Source organism: Perognathus longimembris, chromosome 21 (genome assembly GCF_023159225.1).
Source record: "Perognathus longimembris pacificus isolate PPM17 chromosome 21, ASM2315922v1, whole genome shotgun sequence".
NCBI classification, from domain to species: domain Eukaryota; kingdom Metazoa; phylum Chordata; class Mammalia; order Rodentia; family Heteromyidae; genus Perognathus; species Perognathus longimembris.
In genome coordinates, this window is record NC_063181.1 from 8,797,750 (window position 1) to 8,821,996 (window position 24,247).

The following is a 24,247-nucleotide window of genomic DNA, read 5'->3' on the forward strand; positions in this document are numbered from 1 at the left end:
GTGTGGATTTTTTTTTTTTGGTCAGTGGTGGGGCTTCAACCCTAGGCTTGGGTGCTGTTCCTGAGCTCTTCAGCTCAAGGAGTGTTCTACCACTTGAGCCACAGTGCCACTTCTGGCTTTTTGGTTGTTAATTGGAGGTAAGAGTCTCACGACTTTTCTGCCCCACCTGGCTTTGAACTGCAATCCTCAGATCTCAGTCTCCTCAGTAGCTAAAATTACATGTGTGAGCCACTGGCACCGGCACATGTGTAGATTTTTATATAAATGGATTTTACATGACTTTGCAGTTATTTTCTAAAATTGTTTATTACAATACTATTCTTCCTATTTTAAAAATTATGTTAATCAGAATTAAAAGCAAATACTAAAATGATAAAAAAAAAACCAACCCAAGTGTTAGAACTCTCTCTCTCTTTTTTTTAAATAAAGAGACAATTCTGGGAGATAGCAAAGGAAGGGTAACATTGTCCAAAAAGAAATGTACTCTGTTGGGGCCACACTTTGCGCCATGAACAGTGAAGTGTGGTCCCACAGAGCAATAAAGACTCCTAGCCCCGCCCCTCCCCCCCAAAAAAAAAGAAAAAAAGAGAAAAAGAGAAAGAACGAAAATGAAATATACTCTGCTGGGTGTCAGTGGCTCCCTCCTGTAATCCTAGCTACTCAGAAGGCTAAGAGGATCTAAGGATCGAAGCTCAAAGTCAGAGGTTTAAAGCCAGCTCCTGCAGGAAAGTCTGTGAGACTCTTATCTCCAGAAAACCAGAAGTGGGGTAGTGGCTCAAGTAGTAGAGACCCTAGCCTTGAGCTGAAGAGCTCAGGAACAGCACCCAGGCCCAGAGTTCGAGGGCCATCACCACCACCACCACCAACAACAACAACAAAGAAATGTACTCTTACTGACTCATGTCATGGTAAGCCTCTGTACACTACCTCTATAATAACAATACAAATAAGATTGTGCTTAGCTGGGTGATAGTGACTCATGCTTGTAATCCTAGCTACTCAGGAGGCTGAGATATGAGGATCAAGGATCAAAGCCAGTTTGGGCAGGAAAGTCCATAAAGATTCTTATCTCCAATTAAATACCCAAAAGCCAGAAGTGGTAGAGTGCTAGCCTTGAGTAAAAAACTCAGAGACGGTGCTCAAGCCCCAAGTCCAAGCTTCAGAACTGGTACAAAGTAAGAGAAGGAAAAAGAGGAAAGATGAAGAAAGAAGGAGGAGGAGGAGGATGACAAGGAGGGGGTGAGGATTACATAAAAAAAAAATCTGTAATGGGTCCTCTAAAGGAATTTAAACATCTTTTTCCTACAGATGAAAGGAGTTTGGATATAGGATATACAACTGGTTTTCACTACCACAGATTCCAATCTTATGCATTCATCTACTTATTAAAATGTACATAGAACACACAAATCAATATTCACTATGGCCTTGCAGTCATTTATGGACATGAAGAGAGGGGACAAATATCTAGACACATACTGCCAGCTGAGCTTGACCACTGTATCATGTTTCAATTCTCACACCATAAACACATCTACAGATTTTTTTTGTAATTTACTTTGTAGAATGTCTTCTGGTAGTGTTGTGCCTTTTCTTGTGTAAGAATGTGTAATAAGACTGTTAGCTACTTGGGAGATCAGGAGGCCTAGCGATTGTAAGAAGCTTATGAGATCTCACCTTAACTAATAAGCTGAGTGTGGTGGCATATTGCCTATCATTCCAGCTACACAGGAATCATCAGTAAGGAAAAATGAAGTCTAGGCAAGCTTGGGCATAAATGTGAAACTCTATTTAAAAAATAACACCATCGGGTGCCAGTGGGTCATGCCTGTATTAACAGCTACTCAGTAAGCTGAGATCTGAGGATATAGCAGGTCGAAGCCAACCCAGGTAGTAAAGTTTGTGAGACTATTATTACCTGCAATTAACCTCTGTGGAAATGGAGGTGTGGTACAAGTGTTAGTGCACTAGCCTTGAGTGAAAATACTCAGGAACAGGGTCTAGGCCCTTTGGTAAGCCCCAGTACTGGCATGCACATAGACAAAGTATATATAGTCTTAATGTATAAGACTTGGGTTCAATCTACAACATTACTAGGAAAATAATTAGCTTTGAAATTGATATTGCATTGCATGGTTTGCTTACTGCATTTAAAAACTATGTTTTAGGGATGAAAATTTCTGTATCTTCTAATTTACAAAATAGAATAATTAAGTACAAAAAGGAGACAAAGAAACATAAAACAAGTTTTGGACATCTTTTTCTGTGCCTCAAATGCAATTGATTTTGCCATGCTTATAGTATTAAAAGGCCAAAACTCTACTATAAAAACAGCTGAGCAAGAAAGTAGATTATGTAGGCCAACAGATCAATCCAGGAATGAAAGCTAACACCCAGCTACTCGACAACCCAAATTTGCAGTTTACAATTACATATGTAAAAAAAATTTACTGCTACCTTACAGTTTCCCTGAAAACCACATTAAAAAAAAATAAATCATGTCAATATATGAGAATAATCCTCCTGATAGACATCCAATACTCCTGTTACAGGTGTCACCCCACAAACCTAACAATTTAAATTGGTGATACTGTTTGAAATTATTGTTTTTTAAATTCACTACCAGGTACTGGTGGCTTACTATAATCCTAGTTATTCAGGAGGCTGAGATTTGAGGATCATGGGTCAAAGCCAGTCTGGGAAGAAAGTCCCTAACTCTTAGTTCCAGTAAACAACAACTACTACTAAAAACAAAAAACAAAAAACCAGCAGTAGAGCTATGGCTCAAGTGGTAGAGAGCTAGCCTTGGGAAAAAAAGCAGCTCAGGGACAGGACCCAGGCCCTGAGTTCAAGCCCCAGGACTGGAACAAACAAACAAAAAAAACCCCAAACAATACTACTCATTCATTCATTCATTCATTCCTTCACATAGTGGGGACTGAACCTAGCATGCTAGGCAAGCTTAACTTACACATTTAATTTTTACCCTGTAGCAAGCATGATCAAATAACTTTAAAGTGTAGAAAGTGGCCAGATTGGTGGCTCACATCTATAATCCTATCTACTAAGGAGGCTGAGATCTGAGGATCTAGGTTCTGAGCTATCCCAGGTGGGAAAAGTCCGTGAGACACTCATCTCCAATTAACCACCAAAGTAGAACTGTGGTTCAAATGGTAGATAATCTATTTTTCTCAAGAGACAGTACCCAGCGACAAGACCCAGGACTGGCATGCATACACATACACACACACTCACGCGCGTGCGCGATGACCTCTTGGCCATTAGGAATAAATCAAGTCAAAATGTGAAAGCTGTATTTATTATTGTTTAGTCCTGGTTTTCAGGAGCTATTTATTTTTTAACTCAATATTGTGTAAGCTATATTGCAAAGGGATACTTTTGAGCGGAAGCACATTCATTATTCTAAATTTATGTTCTTAATATTAATTGGCTAACAATACTCAAACCAGAGTAGTGGGGGTATTTTGTCAGAGATCCTATTAAAATATTAAAAGCTACATCTAAATATTGAATTATATATAATACAAAGCAATCAGACAAAAAGAATTTTAGATATGAGCACGAGTCTAGCCAAATAAGTGCAAATTGGCTTGGAAAATATTTAAGAAATTTTAGGCACGTTAGTATTCCAGTCTCTTTCTATGTTACTGTTCTTACAAACTCCAGGATTAATAGAAAATGCATTTATACAAAGGAAATCTAGATTGTTCAAGAGACTAAAAAGACTAGCTACCGACTGGGAGAAAATCTTCCCAAAAATCTGATATAGGGATGACATCCAAAATATACTCTGTAAGAAAACAACCCAATTAAAAAATGGGCAAAAGATCTGAGTAGACAACTCATATAAAAAAACAACAACCCACAGATGGCAAATAAAAATACCCAAAGTAGCTTAGCTTAGCATCACTTATGAGGGTACTGCAAACTACAACAACAATGAGCCACACTACCTACCCACCAGAATGGCTGAAACCCCAAACACTGATAACAGCAGATGCTTCAAAGATATGGAACAACAAAAGCTACTGGTAAGAAGATAACTAGGCAGTTTTATACAAATGAAACATACTCTTACCATATGATCCTGCATCTGAGCTCCTTGGTATTTACCCAAATAACTTGAAAACTTAAGTCTCTACCAAAATCTGTACAGAAATGTTTATAGTAGCTTTATTTATATTGCCAAAACTTGGCCACAAAAAGGCCCAGTAGAACTTAAATGTGTGTTGCTAAGTAAAAAAGGCAATCTGAAAAGCCTGCATATTGAATGAGTCTACCTATAATTTACATTCTAGAAAGGCAAAAATCAGGAATTCAGGGTTGGAGCATAGGGGATATTTAGAATTACTTGGTATGATAAATGTAACGGTGAATAATGTCCTACCTTTGTCAAAACCCACAGGGTGTACATGGTAAATTCAATGAATAAGGAAACTGTGGGGGAGAGATGATAAGGTTAGAACTCTGGATTATTTGTTTAATTCTTCTGTAAACTTATAATAAAGTCCAGTAAAAACAAATCTAATTGACACTATAAGAAGACCTACTCTTTCTCCACAAATTTTTGTCTTAATACTACCTGGTTTATTAATCAATGTTCTATGCTAAAATACACACACACACACACACACACACACACACACACACACACACACACCCTGTTACAGAATAGCTACAATTCTCTAAAGTATTACAAAGACATTGTAACTGCCATTCATAATCAGAGATGGGTAAGAGTGGCTAGGAATCTAAATTAGACTCCATACTGAAGCCCTGTAGCATAAAAATCCTGTACTAGAGGACCTACACAGGAAAAGACCTTTAGATTAATAAAATCATTTCAAAGTAAGGCTCACATTTAAATAATATGCTACTTCCCTAAATTATGCCTTGCTACCTGTTGAAATATATTTTAGGGCAACAAAATATACTGATTTGCCTTATGGGTTTGCTACTTTATATTTACCTCTGGTACTCTGCTTAAAATGTGAAAAAAATTTGGAGACACATCTACAATTAAAAACATTTTAAATTCCCAAAGCTTATTCATGTACTTGTTTGCATTAAAAAAAAAACAAAACACCAACAACCCACAAAACACTTTACCTGAAGAACAGAGCTGACAAACTGTTACAGATTTGTTGCAAAAAATACAACAAAATATACAACAAAATAGATTTTCTTCTGGTAGCACTAGGGATTGAACTCAGTATTACACTTGCTAGGCAGGTGCATTACTGCTGAGCCAAGCCTCCAGTGCACAAAGAAACCAAGCAATAGATGTGTAACATACCAGTACTTGTTTTGGAGATCTCCAGCTGTCAGGGCCTTGCACTTGCTGGGTAGGCATAATACCACTTGAGCCACACCTCAAGCACTTTTGGCTTGGGCTTGTCTCAACCTATGATCAGTCTATTTGATTCCGTCACAGGTGGTATCACAGGAATGAGCTACTGCATTTAGCTTTCTAACTTTTTTTTTTTTAAAGGAAGTTGTTGCAGGAAACAAGTATATGAATGTTACCAACTCTTACCTCCCAAACAGGCATATGTGTTTTGAGCTAAGGTCTCACAAAAGGAAGTAGGTAGACCAAATGCTTCAGACAGTCTAGAAGAGAATGCTCATAATACCAGGAGGTACTTCCCTGTTTCTTTAAGACTGGATGACTTTTATTCAAGTTTGCTGACAGGTCTGGGTTGTCACCAATCTTATCCTTAAGTGCTGTACCTCCATCACTTCTAGCGACTCTGACCATCCAATTAAATGTGCATAGTTAGCATAAAACCTTCTAACTTACCCTTTGGAATTTTCCAAAAAAACACAAGGGTTGGGACTACTGGGTCACCTGTAGTCATTGGGAGAAAGTCAGTAACAAAGCAGTTGACCACACACCTATGTGACTATTCAGATGGCTGCATCAATAGTTAAATGAATAGACCACAAAGTAAGCTAATGAAAACACTTCAAAGTCTGAGAAGGATTTTCCCTAGTGGTTTTATGTTCAGCTCTGCTTGACACTACTTATGTGACTATAGAGAGGTCCACTAACTTATAAAAGACCTTTCTGATCACATGGGAAACAGGATTCATTTAATACCAGTTATATGAGTGCCTACTATGCATTACGCATCATTTGTTAATACTTGATACACAGCAGTGAACACAACAAAGATCCTTGGTTGCTTGGAGCTGACATGAGAATACTAAATTTAATTTTTAGAAAAAAGTTCTATGTTATGTTAAATGATAAACACCATAAGAAAAAACAGAGCTGAGTAAGTAGGGTTAAGAGCATATGTAGGTAAATAGAGATAGATGGAGATACAAGCTACAGTATTTACTAGAGAAGTTAATTCAGGCTTCACTTCTGAGAGGCAAAAAAAGTAAGTCCACGCCCCCTGGGTATTTTATATATGTCTGTCTGAATTAGGGAAGGGAAGGGGAACATTAAAATGGTGAGACAAAGGGTAAAAGGCAAACCAATGCAACAGCAATACTTACAAGATAATATGTTGTACAACTGGGGGGAGGAATTAGAGAGGAGGGAAGGTAGGAGAAAAATGAGGGAGGGGGTAACAAGTTGGACAAGAAACATACTTACTATCTTACATATGCAAATGTAACCTCTACACATGATCTTGATAATAAAATTAAATTTAAAAAAGTGAAAGAGCCAAAGAGGTAGGTACATTTAAGTATGTCTCCTCCAAAGGGAAAAATTATCACTTTATTGCAAAAGATTTCACCCAACCTGAATTCATCCAAGTAAAGTTCACACAACACTTACAGGCTGATAAAAGACAACTGGAAACTACCAAGACTGAAAGGACAATAGTAATGTTCCCAGACACAGTCATAATGCATCCTAAACATCTCAGTGTTACTCCACCAACAGATCTTACTCATTTGATGGGAAGAACAATTTGCTCTCCTCATTAGAGGAGCAAAAATTAGCTCCTATAGTTTATATACAAGAAATATTCCTACAACAAATGGTACTAATAGTAATTAAATCTCTAGGCACCCACATTATGTCCCTAAAAGCCTATGAAATTAAAGAAACTACATGTGAAGAAATGAGATAATTTTAGATTCAGCCCAACTGGATACTGAAATATTTTAGGGAATGGTTGTAAGTTAGGTAAAAAAAATAAACATAACTAATAGAATGTCATTCTTTTTTTTTCTTTACTTTTTTGGTACCAGTCCTGGGGCTTGAACTTAGGGCCTGTCTCTAAGCTTCTTTTTGCTCATGGCTAGTGCTCTATCACTTGAGCCACAGCTCTACTTCCAGCTTTTTTTTTTTTTTCCCCTAAAAGTAGTTTATTAAATAAAGTTACAGTCTCATGGACTTTCCTGCCTGGACTGGCTTTTAACCGTGACCCTCAGACCTCAGCCTCCGGAGCAGCTAGGACTTTAGGTTAAGCCACCCATGCCCAGCTTTTTCTTTTTTTTAAAGACCAACTCATCATATAGCCTAGCTGGTCTCAAACTCATATCCTCTTGCTTTAGCCTCCAGAATGCAGAGATTACAGGTGTGTACCAAAGGCCAGCTCTCATGCATGTTATTTAAACAAACTTCAAACAAAACTTAGATCCCAGGAATAATGACATCGCTTTTTTTTTTTTTTAAATCAAGGGTTCCTTCCATAAATGTTAGAGGTTTGTACAATATGTAAGAGGAAGAACCTTGAAAAGACCCTGAAGTTGAGTGTTTTTGAAAGCACTGCCATGGGCCTGGATGAGTTTTATTTGACTCCTGGCAAAATGAGGGAAGGGCTGCTTTACCTGGGGGAAGAATTAAGAAGCACTTGGCTTCTGACACTACATTAGGAACCTTTTGGGCACATGGCTTCCTCTATCCCCAATGCTTTTAGCCAACAACCTTTCCAATGCTTGACCTTTCAAATGCTATAACTACTCTGGTACAATTACTGCATAAAAGCAACTTCCACTTGAGAGTAGCAACAAAGCAATCAGAAAGGATGTGAAGTTCTGTTAGCTTTGCTGGCAATCTTCTCTGGACTGGAATGAGCGAGAATGCCTAGGTCAGGTTCTGATGGTTGCCAGACCAACAAATGAATCGCTAGCAAGACCTGTGCTACACTAGTTAGGAAAAGTAACTTTATAATACATGTGCAAAATTAAACTCAAAGCGTGAGAACAATAAATTAATTAGAGTCTTTAGTGTCAATTTATGAGATTTTCTTCTGTACTACCACAAATCAGTAGTAGAACACAAACTAGAGACCAGGCATCTTATTTACACATTTGACCAGCAGGACTAGCAAGCCTTTAGAAAATTATTCAGAATTAATTGTGGAAACATCTGTGTTTCTGGTTCGAAACCCCTAATTTGCTACTGCTGCCAGAGTTCATAGGTCTGGGCCAGTTGCTTCCTAGTGAGGACTCTGCCAACTCTGGATGAGCCCCCACATCGAGTACCTAACTCACTCAGGAGGGTGGTAATTGGCTTTGTAAGGGATCGTTAGAAACCAATGGTTTCATTTTAGAAACTCCACATTACTTCTAGCCTGAGAATGTGTCATTACTAAAGCCTGTGATACCTTGGTGGTGTATAAAATATTAAGTGCAGTCAGGAAGATTCTGGAACAGATGCTTTTGATAGGATGCCGATTTCTAGCCTAACATTTGTTTTTCTACAGGAAGATGAATAAAAAACAATCAGACCAGAAGAGCTCAATTCCCTTTCTTTTGTTAGGCGGAATAATATGAAAATACCAAATACCAAACCATTCTTGACCCATAAAAACAGCAGTTTTATATGGTTCAATCTAGTATTTATAAAAATAACGTTTAAAAATCCTTTAAAACCTGAGTTCTGTTTCTAATTAAGAGCTGAATTCACTTGTAGGTCAAGTTTTCAAAATAAGATCCACCACAAACGATAAATTATCTGACCTCTAAATGACCCATTTCAAGTATACGCCCATTCCTCCTCACTTCTAAGAACCCTCTGGACTCTTGTTTTCAGATCTGGGTGCTCATTCTTTTCTAGGCTTCAAGGGCTTACTAATCACTGTGGTTTTGTGTGTCTTCATTTCTCTAAATGTTCCATATTGAGAACGTCTGTTAAATCTAACTTGACAACGTGCTTTCAAATCTGTGTCTACTTTTTTCTTGTCCTAACAATAACTAATGAAACTTTTTACTATGTAAATTCACTATGTAGATTTACAGCACTGTAATTTTTTATCAGTTTACATATTTTGAAGGTATTTCATGAGGTACACATGGATTTAAGAGCTGGCTATAGCAGTTCTTTCTTTTTTGGTGGTTCTGGGGTTTGGACTGAGGGCCTCATGTTTGCTAGATAGGTTCTGTACTACCCAAGCCATGTCCTCTGCCATTTTTAGTAACTCCTGAGCTCTGTGTTAGTCAGTTATATATTGTTTTTCTATTCCCTCTGTGGATTGCTTTTTTACTCAAATTTCAGATAGTCTTTTACCGGCATGTGATTCAAGTGGTAGAGTGCCTGCACAGCAAGCACAAGGTGCTGAGTTCAATCCTTAGTACTGCCCCTGAAGGGAATCTGCTTTTTCTAATAACTCCAGGTTGCTCCCCTCTCAGCACATTCTTTTTATATATCCAAATATCCTATATGAAGGACTTGCCTCTCCCATCTGGGCCCATTCTACGTATCCAAAGATGGAATATGAAGGATTGACCCCCACCCTACTGTCCCAAAGGCATACAGGCATCAGATAAAACCTCAGGTATGTGCGAACCTGCTCTGATGTGCAGGCAGGGCAATTGACCCAAGCCCAGCTGTAAACAGCCCACTGTGGGGCCCAACCAAAAAGTCCCCAACTTCCTATACATAAGGACTTTTTCATTAACCTCTGCCTCCTTGCTCACACTCCATATAAGCCTGATCCCCAAATTCACACCCTGGGACAGTTTCCAAGCCCATGGGAACGCTGTTCTATCTCAATAAACAGTCCTCGCCTGTAGGAGATTGAGTCTGACCTATTCCTTTTCTCCTCTATTTTTCCAAGAGTCCCCAAAGTGTCTTTTGATAAATAAAACTTTTTAATTTTAACACCGCTCAATCTATCATTATGTACCTTAGTTAACAATACTTTGCTTTAACTTTTAAAAATTGTTTCCTAGCCCTGAAATCAGCAGTATATTCTCCCAGATTATTTCTAAAAGCTCCATTTATTCCCAGTGTCAGATCTGAAAGCAAACTAGAATGAACTACTGAACATGATGTGTGCAAATTATTTCATATGTTTTTTTTTTTTTTTTTTTTTTGCCAGTCCTGGGCCTTGGACTCAGGGCCTGCGCACTGTCCCTGGCTTCCTTTTGCTCAAAGATAGCACTCTGCCGCTTGAGCCACAGCGCCACTTCTGGCCATTTTCCATATATGTGGTACTGGGGAATTGAACCCAGGGCTTCATGTACGCAAGGCAAGCTCTCTTGCCAGTAGGCCATATTCCCAGTCCCTCATACAATGTTTATCTACACTTACCTATGCTTACCAATTTCTCTGGTGACCTTTACTTCTCACATAACCAGCCCATCCCCTGGTGCTTTTGCTCCTTTTTAAAGTATATATCCTTTATAAAGTTCCTAAAGTAAAGATATATTGGTGGTAAATTCAATCTTTGGTAACCTACAAATGACCAATTGTGCCTTCCTCCTCCTCCTTTGTTGTTGCTGTTTTCTTAATGTATAAAAACCAGACATTTATTTTTTAATAGTCCTAGAGGCTGGGAGTCTAAGAGTATGATGCAGCATCTGGTGTGTCTTCTTGCTGCATTGTAACATACATGGTAAGGAACCAGGAGCTTGTACACTCTGGTCTCCTTTCTCCTAATACCACTAATCCCATACCAGAGCTTCACCTTCCCTGTCATCTAACCTTAATTACCTCCCAAAGGCCCAACTTCCAAATATTATCCACATAAGCATTTTGGGGTTGTTTCCAGCCCAGTAACTTTTTAAAAATTAAATTTGTATTGACAAGGTGATGTACAAAGGGGGTAGAGTTACATAATAAGGTAGTGAGTACATTTCTTATCTTATTTGTTACACCCTCCCTTATTTTTCTTCCCCTTCCCTAGTTCAGATAAGCATATATACAACATCTAGCCAACACAGGAACTTTTGGGGGATGCATTTTAAACTTTTCTTTGTCATTACAATGAGATGCCTGTAGTGCCCTCCTTCTTGAAAGATAATTTTGCTTCCATATGCAATTTTAAGCTGCCATCAGTTTTTCTCTTTGGCATCTGGTATGCAGTGGAAAGGTCTGTCACCAGCCTGTCTTTCTCTGTACGTTTTCTTTCTTTTTTTTTTTTTTTGTAGGACTGAGATTTGAACTCCGGGCCTCCTTTGAACTCTTGCTCCAAATTCATGAGTGGAGAAATGATGGAAGAAATAAGATTCTGTTTTTGGTTATATTTTAGGGAAAGATACAGGAATATTGCCATGTATCTAATAAAGTTGCTCACCCAATAATACTATCATCATCTGTTTTTATATCCCTAAATCTTACTTCTTTACCCATATTTATGGCACCAAACACTTGTGAGAGAAATGTATTCTGTTACAGCAATCTAAAAGTAAAGGAACCTAATACATTTCTCAGATGTGAACTAGAGTATTTGGAAACATACTGTCATTCACTATAGCACCCTAACACTATAGTCCTAAACATTTTGTATAATTGATGACATCCTAAAGGAAGTGCCATAAAATACCAAGTTCTTAATGCTTGACAAGCCAGGGAAAGCAGTATGTGCCAATTCCTTAAAAACACAGACATATCTTTCTAAGAATATGGTTAAAATGAGTGCAGATATAACCAGTATAGATGCATAAAATTCTCTAGTTTATGGTTCTCAGAAATATAGCCCATGGACTCCTAAGGATTCCCGACAATATTCCAGCATGTAAAACCCAAGTTATCCCACAATACTGCTAAGACATTACTCACACCTTTTCTGCACATACAGTACAACAAAGGCACAAATGAAGGCAATGGAGGTTAAATCCACTGTGCCTTAGCACAAAGCAACGCAGTAGTTTCAAAGTGTTTTGGTAGTTTTTGTGTTCTTTTGTTGTCTCACACACTTTGAAACAACACAAAAACGCAGTCCAGGGCTGGGAATATGGCTTAGCGGTAGAGTGCTTGCCTAGCATGCATGAGACCTGGGGTTTGATTCTTCAGTACCACATAAACAGAAAAAGTAGGAAGTGGTGCTGTTGCTCAATAGGTAGAGTGCTAGCCTTGAGCAAAAGAAGCTCAGGGATAGTGCCCAGGTCCTGAGTCCAAGCCCCAGAACTGGCAAAATAAACAAACGACAACGCCCATTTTACTAGAGAATGTCCTTGATGAGAAAGACAAGGTTTTTTCTAAAGTAGGAATCTAAATATACCAACTACCAACTACTGAGTGCGTACCCGTAATCCCTGCCACCAGGAGGAAGCCAGCCTAAGCAAAAAGTTTATCAAGAGGAGTAGATAGGCTGGTATGAGCCACCAGTGGCAGGCTAATTTATGTCTCATTTATTAGTTAGAATAGAATTTACTAAACATTTCGTCATCATCTACTATTAGTTATCTACTGGTTCAGTTCATATAGAAAAGACAAGTTATACATCCTGATTTTCCTAATTTATATTAGGTATGGAGGGGAAAAAAAGAACACAAATGCTAAGTATGAAATTATTTCATTTTATTTTCAATTGAAATTTTCAAAGGGGAGTATTTTTCATATTCCCGGGGGGGGGGGCATATAAGCAAAATTTTACTTTTACCAAAAGGTGTAATTTCCCCAAAAGGTAATTTCCAGATGCAAGGTAATTATCTTAAACATTTAGAACGGGCTCATGCCCATAACCCTAGTTACTCAAGAGTCTTAGATCTCAGAATCGCAGTTCAAAGCCAGCCAGGGTAGAAAAGTCCTTAAGACATTTATCTTCCAGAAAACTGGAAGTAGAGTTGTGGCTCAAGGTGGTAGGGAACCAGCCTTGAGCAAAAGAGCCCAGGGACAGCACCCAGACCCTGAGTTCAAGCCCCATGACCAACAAAAGCCAAAGCAAAACAAAACTATATATATGTGTGTGTGCATGTACACACACACACACACAAACATCAGCTATGTGAAAAATGAACTATTCAACTTGTGAACAGGGATGAGAGGGAGTAACTGAAGGAAAGAGAATACTCTCACTACTCCCTGAGTTTTCTATGGGCATTTAAAAATAATTCATACAACATAGCAAGCAGTATTATAGACATTTTCTAGCACAGTAAATGTATGCTGCTAATCTGACTGTAATAGGTTTTGTGGCTTGTTTAAAATCTGTAGATCAGTTTATAGTCACACAAGAGCAACAACCTTGAGAAATTCACACTTATGTGTCTATTAATATGTTATATTGAAATCAAAACAGTTAATCAACACTGGAGATCTGAGAAGCAGGATTTGCCCTTAAAAAGGCTATATATTGAAAGTCTGAAAAACTATTTATAAGGCTCACAAACATACTCATTTTATTTCTCTGAAGTTTCAGTAATACAACAGTTTAATGAAAGTGGAAATGTAATGCAACATTTATGTCTTTTTTATAAATTACTTCAAGGCCATTGAAAATTCTTATACTTATAGAATATATACATACATATGTGTGTGTGTATATATATATATATATATATATATATATATATATATATATATAAAATTATTGGGGGGGGTGTCAAAGGGTAAACTCAGGGCCTGGCCATTGTCCTTGAGCTTTTTTTTTTTTGCTCGAGGCTAGCACTCTACCACTCTGAGTGACAGCTCTACTGCTGGTTTTCTGGTGGTCAATTGAAGGTAATTGGAGATAAGAATCCTATGGATTTTCCTGCACAGGCTGGCTCTGAACTGTGACCCTCAGATCTCAGCCTCTTTAGTAGCTAGGATTACAGGCATGAGCCACCAATGCCCAGCCCTCCACCAAAAAACCACCTTGGTATCAATTTGAAGATAATCGCAATACATATTGCTTTTGTAAGAGAGGAACAAAGATACCAAGAACTAGGCACTGATTTCCTTGTCGACAGTTCCTGCTTGATACTCCATATCAAACAAAGCTATTCATCAGTAACTTTTAGTGAGTTTAGCAAGCCTTCGAGTAACTTAATAAAGTCAAAACCCAAATACCTTCCTTGTGCTGACAACTAGCAGATGTTACAGATGGAGGAGCATTGCACTGATAAGGAGCATGATGAGAACAGAATGACACAGCTATGAGCTCCTCAAACTCCAAAGTAGACAAGCACAGTCTGAAGAGTGCATTAAACCCAGCTCCTGTGAAGTCTGCTAGCAAAACATCAATTAAAAGCTTTTACTATTATACAGGAGCATTGATAGGTTTACTCTTAAGGGTATTAGATCAAAGTGTTTCAGCCTGAACATATCAAGTCAAGATGTTTTAAAAGGCAAATAGTTTCATAACTAAACTCAAGTGTATTTCAGGAATATATTTCATAAACCCAAATAAAACTGATTGATTCACTTAGTCAATATGAATTTGTATTGCTCTTTGGTGGTAATTTATGATATATCAATGGCTATGTAATTCACAGATGTTACGCTAAGCATTTTTGGGCCATGTTGGAAATTCTACAAGAGATGCAGGTTTGAATTCCAGCTACTCAGGAGGCTGAGATCTAAGGATCTGGGTTAGGCAGGCCCAGCTAGACAAATCCAAGAGACTTGAGCTTGTTGGCTTAATGGTAAATGCTAGAAATGTTTGAATATTAATATTAAATGTATAAACATTGTTTTAGAAAAGAACAAAAAAAGGGAAGAAAGAGCCAGGTGCTAGTGGCTCATGCCTGTAATCCTAGTTATTCAGGAGGCTGAGATTTGAGGATGATGGTTTGAAGGCAGCTTAAGCAGCAAAGTCCATGAGATTCTTATTTCCAATTAACTACCATAAAATCAAAGTGGAGCTGTGGTTCAAGTGGTAGAATGCTAGCCTTAAGTGAAAAAGCTCAGGAACAGCATCTAGGACTGGTGCGCACGCACACATGGTTCTGAGACCAGTATGATCTTGATACCAGGGAGAGCATAGTGTGGCAACAACAAAAATTTGAGGACTGCATCTATGTATAAACAACTTAAAAATCTTAAATAAAGCGGGGTGCTGGTGGCTTATGCTTGTAACCCTAGTTACTCAGAAGGCTGAGATCTGAGAATTGCAGTTTGAAGCCAGCCTGGGTAGTGGTAGAGCACAAAAACTAAGGGACAGCACCAAGGCCCTGAGTCCAAGTGCCATGACCAAACAAAACAAAAACTGGTAGGAGTAATCTTGACAAACCAATGTAAAAATTCATTCATAAGTGACAACTGACCAAGATTAACAGATGCCATGTCAAAGAACAAGGATGGAATGGAAGCACCTGCCTTACAAGAAACCAGAAAACTTACAAAGTCACAGGTTTTAGGCAGAGAAATAAACTCATGGAACAAACTCTGAATAAAGAAATGTTAATCACTGATAGAGCGATAAGGACCAGTGGATGAAGGTTGTAGTGACGATACTACACACTGCTAAGAAAACTCTTGGTAAAAAAGCAAAATTAGATCACTATGCAAAAATGAATTTCAGTAGACACAACCAAAAGTCTAATAAAACATTAGATTTTAACTTTTATTTAAATAATTACATATTTAGCATAGTGTGATTTAATCAAAGAACATTAAATAGTCTTAGTAAAAATATTTTGGCTTATTAAGAATACTAGAATGCTCTAATCAGATGGGAATTACCAGGTTATAGGTGCAAGGTTATATGCATACACACAGGATATACCAAAACACACCTTTATATTTCATTTTTGTGTGTGTGTGCTGGCACTGGGGCTTGAACTCAGGGCCTTGTGCTCCAGTTTTTTCACTCAAGGCTGGTGCTCTATCTACCAAATGAACCACACCTCTAATTTTAGCTTTATGCTGAAGTAAGAGATAAGACGCTTAGATTTGTCTGCCTAGGCTGGCTTTGAACTTCAAACCTGGGTAGCTAAACCACAACTTTAAATGCATATACTGCTCGACATTCCTAATCTGAAAACCCCAAATTCAAAATGCTCCAAAATCAAAACTTTTTTGAATGCTGACACAAAGCCACAAATGAAAAATTCCACACCTGACCTCAAGTGAGGGGGGCTCACAGCGAAAACAGAGGCACACCAGAAAACACTGCACAAGATTACCTTTAGGCGGTGTGTACAAAATATGTACGTCCACTTAAGTGAACTTCATGTTTAGGCTTGGTTCCTGTTTAGACTTGGTCCCGAGCCCCAAGAGCTCAAACATCCCCACATTAGAGACAAACAAATAAATGTGAACATGGAGTAATTTTTGGTCCCAAATATTTTTGATATTTGACCTGTGTAACCACTATAGTTCTAATTTTATTTAAAAGACAATGCACATTTATTAACGTCAAAGTCCTTAATTTAGTTACATCATTTTTTATGACCTAATTATCACAAATAGCCGATCTGAAAATATGTCAAGATTTAATGACAAGCAATGCGATTTGCTTTGCAGTGTACTTGTTTCTGTCATCAAAACTCCCCCTCGCCCAGCTCCTGAAAACCAAAACCAAGATATTACAATTTTGCTCCTTGCTTTTTAAATTTGATTTATGGAATGAGCATTTTAGTAAACTGTTCAAATCTCTAAAGCTTGGTTTGAATGAACAATCCAACATACTCTAGGTCTTCTCTCTTTTTTTTTTTTTTTTTTTGCCAGTCCTGGGCCTTGGACTCAGGGCCTGAGCACTGTCCCTGGCTTCTTCCCGCTCAAGGCTAGCACTCTGCCGCTTGAGCCACAGCACCGCTTCTGGCGGTTTTCTGTACATGTGGTGCTGGGGAATCGAACCTAGGGCCTCGTGTATCCGAGGCAGGCACTCTTGCCACTAGGCCATATCCCCAGCCCTCTAGGTCTTCTCTTAACCCCATTCCTGTTGGCTCCTGGGCTATGGTCAGTATAGTCTCCCACTTGCCCCCAGCCTTTGGACTTGCCATTTCCTTTCCTCAATACTCCCACCCAAAAATAAGTCCCTTAAAGTAGTTCATTATACCATCTTCCTTCACTGCACTTCTTTTTTTTTTTGCCAGTCCTGGGCCTTGGACTCAGGGCCTGAGCACTGTCCCTGGCTTCTTTTTGCTCAAGGCTAGCACTCTGCCACTTGAGTCACAGCGCCACTTCTGGCCATTTTCTGTATATGTGGTGCTGGGGAATTGAACCCAGGGCTTCAAGAATACGAGGCAAGTGCTCTTGCCACTAGGCCATATCCCCAGCCCTTCACTGCACTTCTTAATATATATTTAATTAGCAAAACTGCACAAGTGTAAGCACTACGAAAGAAACATCCATGCTATCTATCCTCTTTTCTGTTTTTCTCCAGTATGTACCGAGTGCTTGCCTTACAGAGTGAAGTATGACACTAAAATCCTTGAAGACCTATGGAGGGCTGAGACTGATTGGAACATATCATAAACACGTGTCAAAATGTAACAATGGAATCCCCCCTTGTGTTGCCAATGTAAGCTAATAAAAAAAAAAAAAAGTAAAAACCTATCTGCCTGTCTCATCCTTGCCCAAACCTTCTCTGGCATGTTTCCTTATACTTTTCACTGTGTTAACCATATGGCTTAAGATTTTACTGGCTGGAAAAATTAAAATTCATACATTATTTAAAAAAAATCTACAATATACAGCTAGCCATCTTCCAAACAAGGGGCATCTGAATTATCCCCCCCCCCCATTATCCTAGCTACTCAGGAGGCTGAGATGTAAGGACTGTGGTTTGAAATCAGCTCGGGCAGTCCACCAGAAAATTGGAAGTGGTTCCAAGGGGTAGAGAGGAAGTCTTGAGTGAAAGGCTCAAGGACAGTGCTCAGGCCGAGTTCAAGCCCTATGACCAACAAAAGATTCTTTCTAGCCTAAAAATTATATTATTCTAATCCTAGTTCATTAGCCTGATAACAGTATTGCTTTGACTCATATGGACACAAAGTAAAGTTGTATTCATAAATGAAACATTAAGGTGTGGGCAAATAAAACAAGAAGATCTGATAGAGACTTTTTTTTGGCCAGGGCATGAGCGCTGTCCCTGGCTTCTTTTTGCTCAGGGCTAGCACTCTGCCACTTGAGCCACAGCGCCACTTCTGGCCGTTTTCTATATATGTGGTGCTGGGGAATCAAACCCAGGGCTTCATGTATACCAGGCAAGCACTAGGCTATATTCCCAGCCCGAAAGAGAAATGTTAACTGGCTTAAAAATGCTTTCTAAGTATACCTATATAACAATATAATATTCAATATGAAACAAGCTATTGCTGTACGGAAACAGAATTGCTCTGCCTGTATTTTTTTTTTTTAAAGAAGGGTTAGTGCCTGGTGCTGGTAGCCCTTCCCTATATTTTAGCTACTTGGAAACCTGCGCTGAGCAACACAATTCCAGGCCAAGTATGCAGGACCCCCATCTCAAAAGAAAGCTGGAAGGGCTGGGAATATAGCCTAGTGGTAAAGTGCTCGCCTCGTATATATGAAGCCCTGGGTTCCATTCCTCAGCACCACATATATAGAAAAGGCCAGAAGTAGTGCTGTGGCTCAAGTGGTAGAGTGCTAACCTTGAGCACAAAAAGGCCAGGGACAGTACTCAGGCCCTGAGTGCAAGCCCCAGGACTGGCAAAAAAACAAAACAAAATCTGAGTGTGGTGGCATGCTCCAGCACAAAGTGTAAATAGGAAGATTGAAGTCCAGGATGGTCCAGGCAAAGAGCAAAAGAGCTGGAGGTGTACTTTAAGGTGAATGCCTGCCTAGAAAACATGAACTCTGGAATTGAAGTCCATGTTCAACCATAACAAAACAAGGGGGTTAGGACAATAATGCAATGCTAAACAAACCTGTATATATGACTAGGAAGCTAACAGTTTATGGAGAAATTTCCAAATTTGTAGCACATCATCTGTTTTAACAGTAACAGTTAAGAAAGAAAAAAAAAAGGTAAAACCCAGCAAAAGAAATTTCAAAATCCTGGAATGTGATGTGTGCATATAATACCAATAAGACACTATCCACCAATCAATACTTTGTTGCTCTATAGAAACATTCTTGATTCTCATAGGGCTCAATGTATGTTATAGCCAACTTTCCTTGAGCACACTTATTTTGGATATTTTTCTTCATTCCTGTGTATCAGAGGTATGAAAACTTACAATTGGGACACACAGTTTACATGCATACAAACATCACAGTAAAACACCTCCTTGTACAACTAATGTATGCTACTAAAACGTAATCTGACAGAGGCTTTGATCAATTTCAATCTATCAACCTACTGAAATAATAATAAAGAATAATTTGTAGCTTCTGCAAGCTGCAGCTTCTGCAATTGCAGATTCTGCAATTTGTAGCAGAAGCTACAAATTAAGACATTAAGAGTATTAAGACAGCATCTCATGTGGCTTCTGACTTACCAGCTTAATGATGTTGCAAACGTTTACAAGTTGGGAAGAGTGATAAAGACGAGATACAGATATACAGGAAGAGGACAGAGTTTCTATTAGCATAAAGATGCAGAAGTTTCTCAGCTCCCCCATCTTTTCCCATGAAGAACACTGTATGTACTCATTTAGAAGGTTCAACAAGAAATCCACACAAGAAAAGTCAAAACATAACATTAAAGCAGAGAAATAAAGGCAGTTGAAAATACTTAAGTTTTGGAGCTCTGTACTTTGGTTCAGAGAGGAAAGAATTCATAGTTCCACATTTACTCTGACAAAAAAAGTGAAAGACTATTAAGTAAACGTTTCTTAAGAGATTTTGGCATACTTGCCCCTCACATTGCTCTGGAATTCTAAATCATTTTTCCCTTAACTGTTCTGTAAAATATCAATTTGCTTTTCAAGTTTATGTTATTATATGGTTTATGAAAAATACTTTCTGAAAATTCATTAAGTCAGCAAATATAGAAGACCAGGAAAGTGTGACATACACAAAAGATTTAGTAAAATCTTCTAACAGAAGAGTTTAAAAAATAATTATTTTCTGAATACCTCTGAGGCAAAGTTGATGGGGAAAAGGGAATCTAGTTTCCGGTAAGTTACAAGTAGAATGGAGGGCTGGGGATATGGCCTAGTGGCAAGAGTGCTTGCCTCGTATACAGGAAACCCTGGGTTCTATTCATCAGCACCACATATATAGAAAAGGCCAGAAGTGGCTCTGTGGTTCAAGTGGCAGAATGCTAGCCTTGAGCAAAAAGAAGCCAGGGACAGTGCTCAGGCACTGAGTCTAAGCCCCAGGACTGGCAAAAAAACAACAACAAAAACCCCAAGTAGGATGGAGACAGAACAGAGCATGGGCAGATAACAGACTTACTTTTAGTTGCCTCAATTAACGGAGCTTTAAGAGGCACTGCTGCTCCCAGCAGTCAATACTGCATGGTTTATTCAATCTCCTAATATAATATATGGCCTCTTCTTTTCTGCATCACCCACATGCCAATCCATTAAACTCAAAAGGACTTCACTGCTGCTATCACAGTTTACTCTTATTGATAGTAACAATTTGAGGCTAGAGCAGCAAACAAGGTAGAAATATCTATCCTTCAAGTCTTCTGGTTGCTTTAGTTAATCAGCAATAAGATGGGCATATACTATGTCCAGCTACCATTCGCTATGTTTGTAGCATCTGAAAGGTTACTGAAATGGGCTTCCACAATGGAATAGTACTGGAGAATCTCTAGTTCCAAGCTATCCTGGGCTTCATTAGTGAGACCCTGCCTAAAACAAATAACAGAAATTTTTTTTCTATTTAGATATCACCCCTCAAATGTATAAACACCTCCAACTCTGTACGTTCAAAACTGACTTTACTCTTACTTTTTGGTGCCTGTCCTGGGCTTCTTGGGTGCTGTCTTTTGAGCTTTTTTGCAAGGCTGGTGCTCTACCACTGGAGCCACAGTTCCACTTCTGGCTTTTTGGGGTGGTTAATTGGAGATGTTTCATAGACTTCCTGCCCAGGCTGGATTTGAACCGAGAATAGCTGTGATAATAGGTGTGAGCCACAGGCACTTAGCTGGCTTTACTCTTTTCAAGATTTTGCTCATCCATTACAAATGTAGCAACTCAGAAATGTGTGCTCCCACTTTCTTGCTTTACTTTCAAGCACTATGTGTAACCTTCTGCAATCTACACACTTACTTACCTTACTTCAAACCCTGATTATTTCTAGTACACACTACTGCTTCACCTCCTGTACCTATATCCAACCAATTTTCCACAATTGTCACAATAATTATTCTGTCACTTCTTTTGGGGGGAGAGTGGTACTAAGATTTAAACTTAGGCTGTCAAGCTTGCTAGGTACTATTACTAAAGCTACAATCTCAGTCCTTTTTACTTTAATTACTTTCAGGAAAGAGTCTCGCTTTTGCCCAAGTTGGCCTCAAAGTATCCATGATCCTGTTATTTCTGTCCCTCAAGTAACTGGGATGATAGGCACGAGCTACCATACTCTGTTGCCATACCCTAATTATGTCACTTCTATCAGGTCCTTAATGTTCTACTCCCTTCCTATCAATACAGTCTCATTTCTCACTTGTTCCTATTTCCCATTCAGAAGCCCTATTTACTTTTATTTTCCTGGAATATCCTAGGAACACAAGGCTTTGTTATAGCATTCCTTATCAACCTGGAGAACACGGGTCTATTTAGATCTGGCTTAACTATCAACCACATTAAGAAGCTGTTTTGGTTCTCTAAGGGAGGTCTAATACTTGTAAGTCATTATGCTTTATGTATACATGTCAAATTCCTGATATCACTTTAGCCCTTAGTAACATCTCTAGCTATAAAGGTCTTTAAGCATAGATTGTGTACCTTATTCACACAACTAGCAATCTAGACACAGAGCAGGATCAGAAAAGATCATATTAGGCTTGACTGGTGTGCATTCCTAGTTAGTTTCTTCTGTCTTACCAAATCACCAAGTCAGTACTCTTCTAAACAATTCCACAGTGCTACACAGCAAATAGATGCCATAACTTAGGCATATATGAGAGACATTAGCTGTCTTAAAAACCGCAACTGGCAGAGCCATTTTAACATGTACCCTTCTGGAAACTTCTAAATATCTCAATCACTTATTACATATTTTTAGGAACACAAAAAGAACACATTCCAATGCTGCTTTTACAATACAAGCTGGCTAATTCATATATGTGTATGTGTATCTTTTTGATCAATCATGGTACTGAGGTTTGAACTCAAGAGTCTACAACTTAAACCAAACTCCTATTCCTTTTAGCTTTATTTTCCAGATCTATAGTCTTATGCTTTTTTCCCAGGGTGGCCTTAGACTTGATCCTTCAACCTATGTCTCCTCTACAGCTGGGATTATGGGTGTACTTCACCATATCTGGCTTGGTAGTTGAAATGGGGTAAGTAAGGTAGAGATCTTGATAAACCTTTTGCCTAGGGTCGCTTCCTCCTGATAGGTATGCACCAAAACACTCAGCAGTTGGTATATTTAGATTCCTACTTAAGCAAAAAACATGTAGTTCTAGAATGAATTAGGAAAATACTTAAATAAATTTCCTAAAAGGTATTGAGTATCTCCATGTTAAAATAGTAATAATTACATAGTATTTTTGCCTAAGACAAGAATGATTATTAATATATTTAAATCGCGAATGCAGAGGTCCCAGAACCCATAGCCAACAGACAGGAAATTGAGCTTCAGTTAGAAACAATCCAGCTACTCATTTCCAAAGTCCTACAAAAACTGAGGACGTTTCTCCAAAGAAGATATTCCAGACTCCTAACTTTTTATGTAAAAAGCTGAATGGCAGCATCCCACCCAACTGAGGTTCCACTTCACTAAGTTTTACAATAACTATTACTATATCTAAGTCCTCTAACAGGTCTCTAGTTGATCAGAGGTACCAGTACCAGGCCTTTTAATAATGTATTTAAAGGAAAATTTCCATTAGTATTACTTTTTTTTTTTTTTTTGCCAGTCCTGGGCCTTGGACTCAGGGCCTGAGCACTGTCCCTGGCTTCATCTTGCTCAAGACTAGCACTCTGCCACTTGAGCCACAGCGCCACTTCTGGCCGTTTTCTGGATATGTGGTGCTGGGGAATCGAACCCAGGGCCTCATGTATACAAGGCAAGCACTCTTGCCACTAGGCCATATCCCCAGCCCTAGTATTACTTTTATAATACCCATCTCACACAGTACTTATTGAGATGATGTAAAGTGGCACACAAGCAGCTAAAGTCTAATTAATGTCAATTCTGCCCTTTTCTGAAATACATCTATATTATGGCACTGGGTGTGTGTGTAGTTGTAGTCATCATTGTAGGAAAGAGCCAAGGATAGAGACTGTGAGAAATATGTAGAAGCTAGGTTATTTATTTATTTTACAGCTCCCATCTATTTCCTAAAACACTCATTGATACATTCCCAGGGCACTATCTACATTCCATGGAGAATTCCATGCTAGTGGAATTCCCTGCTTGTCATAATGGATATTAGGAATAAGGCATACTCTTCAGAGGTAAGGTATAGGGAAAAGTAATGGGTACTTAACAATCAGGGACATATTGACAAGACCAAGGATTTCATTAAGGATTAACAATCCCATACTCAATTCACATGGAAGGTCCCTGAAAGCAGAAATACGGCTTCTTCTACTTCCTGCCATGGGCCATGGGTCCACAGGGCAACAAGAGGACACGAACATGTGTGGTCATTGCTGAGTCATTCATTCTCAAGAACAGAGTTGAGTTTATGTGATATAGGGGATATATGCTGTGACTTAGAATTAGTCTTTCAAAGGGGTCAAAAGAGAAACAAATAAAAATCAGGTTCTTAAAAAAAGTATAAAGGGCTGGGAATGTGGCTTAGTAGTAGAGTGCTTGCCTAGCATGCAGGAAGCCCTGGGTTCAATTGATTCCTCAGTACCACATACATAGAAAAAGTGGGAAGTGGCTCTGTGGCTCAAGTGGTAGAGTGCTAGCGAAGCCAGGGACAGTGCTCAGGCACGGAGTCCAAGCCCCAGGACTGGCAGGAAAAAAAAAAAAGGAAAAGAGTATTTAATGTAAAAAGGAACCTATCTTAAACTGTAATTCTAAGGTTCACAAATAGTCTTAAGTTGGATGAAAAATCTTGTATAGGTGTAT

General features: G+C 38.7%; 1 protein-coding gene and 1 long non-coding RNA gene across 3 annotated transcripts in view; one reads left to right on the forward strand and one right to left on the reverse strand.

Moving 5' to 3' along the window:
* The window catches only part of Xpo7 (exportin 7), a 72,543-nt gene that overhangs the window by 42,248 nt on the left and 6,048 nt on the right, over positions 1 to 24,247 (reverse strand). The gene's annotated exons all lie outside the window — the stretch shown is intronic.
* LOC125339650 lies at positions 635 to 22,732 on the forward strand. Its single transcript, XR_007208575.1, has 3 exons — positions 635 to 646; positions 7,544 to 7,559; positions 22,560 to 22,732. It is a non-coding gene; the product is annotated as an uncharacterized LOC125339650 (long non-coding RNA).